The sequence below is a fragment of the Galeopterus variegatus genome, unplaced genomic scaffold (assembly GCF_000696425.1).
Source record: "Galeopterus variegatus unplaced genomic scaffold, G_variegatus-3.0.2 Scaffold8453, whole genome shotgun sequence".
NCBI classification, from domain to species: Eukaryota; Metazoa; Chordata; class Mammalia; order Dermoptera; family Cynocephalidae; genus Galeopterus; species Galeopterus variegatus.
This window is the reverse complement of record NW_007734564.1, coordinates 29,441-37,301: the sequence shown is the minus strand read 5'-3', so window position 1 is coordinate 37,301 and position 7,861 is coordinate 29,441. Positions and strand designations below refer to the sequence as shown.

The window sequence follows — 7,861 nt, the reverse complement described above, 5'->3', positions numbered from 1 at the left end:
TTCTATTGGTGGACAGAGGCAGGAAATATAAGTATATATACTAGCCCATGTATACACATTTTTCTGTATTCATTTCTATTGTATGTATCTGTATACATATTAATGTAAATATAAGTTTGTGCTGGTATCTGTGACTCTAATCCAGCACCACAGGGTTCATTCTAGCCTTTCCCCCTTGCTTATTTGTGACTTCTTTCTTTGACAGTGAGAAACCTGGCTCATTAGTTACAATATATTTTCTTACTCAATTTTTTTTTTTAAAACAAGCCCTGGCAAGCTTTATTAGAGAAAAATTTTGCATGATTAACTTTTCACCAGTCTGTTCTGGCATGCTTCTAGTGATATCAGAATCACTTGGATCAGTGACAGCCAGTGTGCACACTCCCTAGTATTTCCCACATGCTGTGCCCAGTTCAGTATTACTGCCACTGCAGTGGTGGACACCATTTTTGGCTAATATGGCATAGTGCTCTAGTTCATGTTTACTCAAAGCTGGGCAGTGGTTGGCGAGGATGACCAATGTCGCTTTTCCTTGTCGGATCACCTTTAGAATCTTCTTGGACCCCCGCACATACTTTCCACTTTTCATAACGAGCTGCAGCCTGGAGTTAACTCCAGCAACTTTTTCGTCGTCTTTGCCACCACCATCTTCCTGCCAAAAGTGCGGGATGGTCCCCAACCAACAGCAGCCGCCAAGATGGCCTGGGAGCAAGAAAGTCTTACTCAATTTTATATACATGTGTATCAGGTTGATTGATGATCCTCAAAAATATGTGTTCATGCACTAAACATTGGAAGCTGTGAACGTAAGCTTATTTGGGGAAAGGATCTTTATAAACATAATTAGGTTAAGGATCTCAAGATTTTTATCTTGGATTATCCAGGTGGGCCCTAAATCCAATGACAAGGGCCCTATAAAAGACATACAGAGAAGGAACGTATGAAGATTAAAGAAGGCCATGTGAAGACAGTGGCAGAGATTGGAGTCATGCAGCCACAAGTCAAGGACACCTGGAGTGACCAGAAGCCAGAACAAGCAAGCAAGGAATTTTCCTCAGAGACTTCAAAGAGACGACAGCCCTGACAACACCTTGACTTTGGACTTTTCATTTCCAAAACAGTGAGAGAACACATTTCTTTTGTTTTAAGCCACCAAATCTGTAGTAATTTGTTACAGCAGCCTTAGGAAACTAATACAATGTATGTAAAATAGTTTCAGAAGTTCTAACCATACTCCTGTGATAAACAAATTTATCAACTAGAAGGTAGTGTTTACATACGGATCTTTTTGTCTATCTTACAGTATCCAGTCAAAACACTGCTTTCCAAAGCTCCTTAGGTCAGCTCTGTTAATAGCCACTCTTTTTTTTTTTTCTCCTAGTCTGGTTTCTTTCATTCAGATTCTTGGTCCTTTGCATTCCATGTAAATTTTAGATTCAGTTTGTCAATTTTCTCTCTCTCATACACACACACATACAACAGCATGGTTTTTAAAAAATTTTCTTTCTAAGTATGACAAAAACTAGAAAAGCAATTCTTGGTCCTTTGCATTCCATGTAAATTTTAGATTCAGTTTGTCAATTTTCTCTCTCTCACACACACACACATACAACAGCATGGTTTTTAAAAAATTTTCTTTCTAAGTATGACAAAAACTAGAAAAGCACATCAATTATAGGTATATACCTTGATGAGTTTCCATAGTTAACACACCAATATAACCACCACTCAGATCAAGAAACAGGACTATTACAGCACACAGGGCACATTTCAAACAATTCACCCCAAAAGGATACACTTTACCTGTCTTCTTTTGCTTAATGGTATGTTTGTGAAGTTCATCCATATTGTTGAAAATAGTCATAATTTTGTTCATTTTCATTGCTGTACAATATTTCATTGCATGAATATAACATAATTTATACATCCTTCTACTGTTGATAGGCATTTGGGTAGTTTCCAGTTTGGGGGTATCATAAATTGTGCTGTGAACATTTTTATATTCTTTTGGGAAAGACATGTAAGCATTTTTGCTTGGATATATACCTTGCAGTGGAATTGTGGGATCTTAAGGTTTGTATATGTTCAGGTTTAGTTGACACTGCAAACAGAATTCAAAATAATTGTACTATTTTACACTTCTGATAGCAGTGTATGTGTGGCCTGGTTGGTAACACTTGGTATTTTTTCATTTCATTGCATTGTGGCTTATGAAATTTGTTAAATGATAAAATATTTATAACATAAATTTTACCATCTTAACCACTTTTAAGTGTACCGTTCAATGGCATTGTCTATTCAAACTATTGTATACCATCACCACCATCCACACACACACCTTTTTTCATCTTCTCAAACTGAAACTCTACCGATTAAACAATAACTGACCATTTCCCCTCCCTCTGAACCCTAGCAACCACTATTCTACTTTCTATCTATAAATTTGACTACTCTGGGTACCTCATTAAGTGCTATCATACAATATTTGTCTTTTTGTGACTGGCTTATTTTGCTTAGCATAATGTCCTCAAGGTTCACCCTTGTTTTAGCATGTGTCAGAATTTCCTTACTTTTTAAGGCTAAATAACATTTCCTCGTGTACTTCAGCTGGTTTATCCATTTATCTGTTGATGGACATTTGCATTGTTTCCACCTCTTGGCTGCTGCAAAGAATGCTGCTATGAACATGGATGTACAATATGTTTGAGCTCTTGCTTTCAATCCTTTTCAGTATACACTCAGAACTTGAATTTCTGGATAATATGGTAATTCTATTTTTTATTTTTTGAGGAACCATCATACCGTTTTCCATAGTGGTTGTACCATTTTACATTCCCTCCAACTGTGTACGAGGGTTCCAGTTTCTCCACATTCTTGTCAACACTTCTTTACTTTTTGATAATAGCCACCCTAAAAGGTGTGAGATGATGCATTATGGTTTTAAGTTTTCCTGGTGACTAGTGCAGTCGAGCATCTTCTGTGGTTACTAGCCTTGAAACCTCTTTTATAAAGTGCCTATTCTAGTCTTTGCCATCCTTTCTTACAAGATGTCACCATTTTCCTATTGGCCTGCAGTTTATTTATGTATTCTAAGTGAGTACTTTGTCATATGTATGTTTTGCAATTATGCATATCTTCTCTTATTCTGTGGGCTACCTTTTCTAGTAGGAGGGGCAATCTGTAGCTTATGCTCTCTCTGTGATTTTGAAAACCAAAGTTCAGTACCATCCATTCCTTAAGGTCAAACATATTTCTTTTCTATGAAATATCCTTTTATTACTTTCTTATAACTCCAATCTCCATTAACTTTCTTCTTTCCTGCCCTTCTAGAGTGCTTCCCATCTGATTTTGTGACCTAATAGCAATACAATTGGACTGTATCTTTCTCTCTTAAAAATCCTACAGCCAGACCATATTACTTAAGTACTTTTTGTACATTACTTCCCCACCTAGACTTTAAATCACAGTACAAAGGCTTTAAAAAATATTATCCCTAGTACATACCAACATGTGCAGCTGTAGCAAGAGTGCAATACTTCTTACATGATTTGGAAAATGTTAATACTACAAGGAGTATCTACTATCCACTAAAAAATTTATAGAAAATTATTTAAGTAAAATACATTTTGTTGAAGTAGTAGTGAAAACAGAGCTACAGAAATCACAAGTGAGTCTAATCTCTACAACATAAAGAAATAGTATTGGGAGTGTTTTACTTTAACCTCTCTAGACTCTATTTGGAATTCCAGCTAACAGTCCTGAATATCTCTTTTGCTATCTACTTAGTCTTGTTCAAATATCATACTAGCTGATAGAAATTTCCTATGTTTTGAATCATCTTATCTGATTTACCAGATGCAGAAAGAGGATTCTGGAATCACATGTGCAGCATTTTATCCCATGAAAGTTATGGTTAGGTTTCACCTCTAAAAACATTTACTTTTGACCTAGAATTGGTAAAATCATCCTACTCTCATGCTTCTTTATGCTTTTGTTCTGCTGTTGGTCTCTTTGATCAATGCACATCTATCCATATTATGTGTAAGTCTGGATCAGCTTGAAATGGTAAAGTAGTACAAGATATCAGCATGGTCTTTGAGAGTCTGGTTATGTGCATGATCAACTACCTGACAAGTTTCTCAATAAGGATGTGGGTAATGTAAATGTTCTTCAAATATCAAATGATATTTTAAAAATACCTGTCTTTTAACACTCACTTTAAATTGCTTTTGAATGCAACCCATCCATCGCTTAAGTTACAGTTTTAGCTCTCTAATGGTACGTTTGTGGACTCAGAAACAATTTTCCCTAAAAGTGATATTTGAGCTTTATTGGAGAAAAACAAAACATTTTTAAAGCCTTGTTTTAATACTTTATTGTGGAAAATAGCTACTTAATTACATTCTATTGCTTGTCTTTTGGGACTGAGATGAAGAAAAACTAGATATGTTATCTCTTTGGGGGTGTTCTGATGGAGTGCCTGCATTTCTCTCACGTATCAGATAACAAGGTGACTCATGTTTTTACAGGCTTTATGCCTTTTCCCTTGGAATTCTACAAGAAATCTCTCAAATTCAAGTGTAACATTTCTTGGAATGAAATGTCCCACATGTGATTCTAGAGTCCTCTTTCTGCATCTAGCAAATCAGAGAAAATGAGTCAAAACTCATAGGGAATTCTCTATCAGCTAGCATGATATTTAGAAAGGTACAAGAAATCCTTGAAGCCTCTAGTGCACTTATTTGATGTGTGACTACAATAAAACAGGTAGAGCAATTTTCTTTGATAGGCTGATTCAGTCATTACTACAATAGAGATGTAAAAAATACAAAGCATTTCCTCAAGTGCTTAATTCACTATGGAAAAGCAACACTGGATAAACCAGAATGTTTAGGAATATGAGGTGGGTAGGAAGATTAATGTTCTGGTTAGGATAGGGTTTAGTTGCACTTAACAAAGGCTGATTATGGTGCTTAATCAAATTAGGAGTTTATTTATGTAACAAGAGTCTGGGAGTAGACAATGTGAGCCTAGTGGTGCCACTTAAGAAAACAGCCCCTTCTCCCCTTCTGCTCCATAATCCTCAGCACTGTGACAAATGGCTGCTCCATCTCAACACTGTGTCACCATCTGGAGAAGACACTTTAAAGGCAGAAAGTTCATGCCAGCTGAGTTGTCCTTCATAAAGAGATATAAATCTGTAGATATAGATATCAGAAAAAAATAGCTCTCCATGAAGTAACTTCTGTTCCAACTCACTGGCTAATGGATGAGATGACCACTGTAGATGGAAGAGCATTTGTGGAGGTATTTTAAATCAGATTTGTTATTACCCCAAACAAATTTATGATTCTGTTAGCAAGGAAGAAAAATACGCACTAGGTAGGCAAACCAGCAATGTCTATCACATTTGATTAACTGAATTAAGTACCATACTTTGGGTTTTAAATCTGGCTGTTAGACATTTTCCTAAAAATGTATTCATCCATTTCCATGTCTTTGTAAGTTCACCATCACACAGATCTTAACTACATTTTCTTTTGATTACTGTTTCTCAACTTACCTGATATTTCAGTAAAGAAGAACAACTTAGGATATATCCACTTGATGGACTACTGCATAGTCATTCAAAAGACAAACATATGGCAAAATATCTGCACAAGCACTTCCCAAAAAATTATATCCAAATGATGAACAAACATGAAAAAGATGCTTACCTTTATCAGTGGAAATATGCAAATTAAAGCAATAATGAAATAGCATTAAATACCATTGTACACCTAGAAAAATGTTTAAAATTTTAAAAAGACAGTATTGGTGAGGATGTGGAGTGAATGAAATCCTCACCGGAAATTAGAAAAATCTTCAAAGACCCCTTTTCCCACCAAAAAAAGAAAAACAAATCTTGAGCAGAAACTACAGCAGTGTTCTGTATGCAAGCAGGGAAAGTGAGAGTGATCTGAGTGCAAATGCCAACAGCAGCTCTTTGTGAGAGGCTGAACCAGATACTCCCGCTTTTAGGGGGCACTACAGAAAGGATTAAAATGGCTGCAGTTGCTAGCACCCTTGGGCACACAGCAGAAGCAGATGCAAATCATCTTTGAAGGAAAGTGTCCTCAATTTAGGTCATTAGAATTTCCATATACTAAGATCAAGGAAATATGAACTCACAATCTAAGTCACCAAGTACACTTGGAGGCAAGCCACCACGGATGAGAAAGATTAAAAAAGAAAACACACACAACTTATTTAGATAATAGAATTGTCAGATACTGATACAGAGTACAGAATAACTAAGAAACATTTAAAGAAATGAAGTATGGAACCACAAAGATGAGCAAGCAATAAGAGACTATCAAGAATATAACAGCAAGGTATGCATAACAATAAAACGAAACTTCTAAAAATAAAAAAATAGATTTTTTTGAAATAACAAGACTCAATGTAGGGGGGCTAACAACAGATGAAACATAGTTGAAAAGTGAACTGGAAAATATAGCTGAAGAAATTACCCAGACTGCAGTACAAAGAGTAAGAAGGTAGAAAATGTAGAAGAAGATAAGAGATATAAAGAACAGAAGAGGAAACAGAAACATGTATTTATTTGATCCCCTGGAAAATATAGCTGAAGAAATTACCCAGACTGCAGTACAAAGAGTAAGAAGGTAGAAAATAGAAGAAGATAAGAGATATAAAGAACAGAAGAGGAAACAGAAACATGTATTTATTTGATCCCTAAAAGAAGAGAGTAGAGAAAATTTAGGAAAAGGAATAATTGAAGAGATAGTGATTAAGAATTTTCCAGAAGTGATGATAGATATAAATCTGTTTTCCCAAGTAGAATAAAAAAAAACCCAGGCATAGAAAACCAGGCAGAGTGAAATGCAGAATAGCAAAGACAAAAGATTCCAAAAGTAGCCAAAGAAAAAAGATCATCCATAAAGATACAGGAGCAATGATGAGAACCAGAATGAAATAAAACAATACATTCAAAGTGTCAGTCCTGCAGTGTCAATGCATCCTATTTTTTGAGAAGGAAACTGATAAAAAGATATAAAGACATTTTCAGGTAAACAAAATAAGAGTTTACCCCCAAAAGATCTCCATTATATTCCAGAAAGGGGGGGGGAAGGAGATTGTATTGAAAACATATTCAACAAAATAGTGGCAGAAAACTTCCCAGGCATAGGAAAAATCACAGATCTTCAGATCCAGGAAGCGCAACGATCTCCAAACGTATTCAACCCAAAAAGGTCTTCTCCAAGACATGTTATAGTCAAATTGGCAAAACTCAAAGACAGAGAGAATCTTAAAAGCTGCAAGAGAGAAGCGTCAAATCAGATATAAGGGAGCCCCAATCAGGCTAACATCTGACTTTTCATCACAAACCCTAAAAGCTAGAAAGGAATGGGAGGATATATTCAAAATACTAAAAGACAAAGATTGCCAGCCAAGAATACTCTACCCTGCAAGGCTGTCCTTCTGAAATGAAGGGCAAATAGTATATTTCTCAGACAAACAAATAGTATATTTCTCACCACCACACGATCACCCCTACAAGAAATTCTCAAGGGAGAACTGGGTTTGGTTCCTGAAAAATAACCACCACTCCCATAAAAACCCAAGAAAAATCAAAACCCACTAGTATAATAAAAATGACAATCATGAAAAGAAAACAAACAACAAGGCTATCTACATCCTAAGGAACCAACAAACACAGAAAACAAACAGCAAAGCAGAAAGCAAGGAACAAAAGACACCTAAGACAACAAAACAAGCAATAAAATGCTGGGAATAAATCAACACCTTTCAATAACAACTCTTAATGCAAAAGGCTTAAATTCCCTAATCAAAAGACACA

General features: G+C 35.8%; 1 pseudogene; it reads right to left on the bottom strand.

Moving 5' to 3' along the window:
- Window positions 1-308: 308 nt before the first annotated feature.
- On the bottom strand, window positions 309-648 carry LOC103608475 (annotated as a pseudogene).
- Window positions 649-7,861: the final 7,213 nt, after the last annotated feature.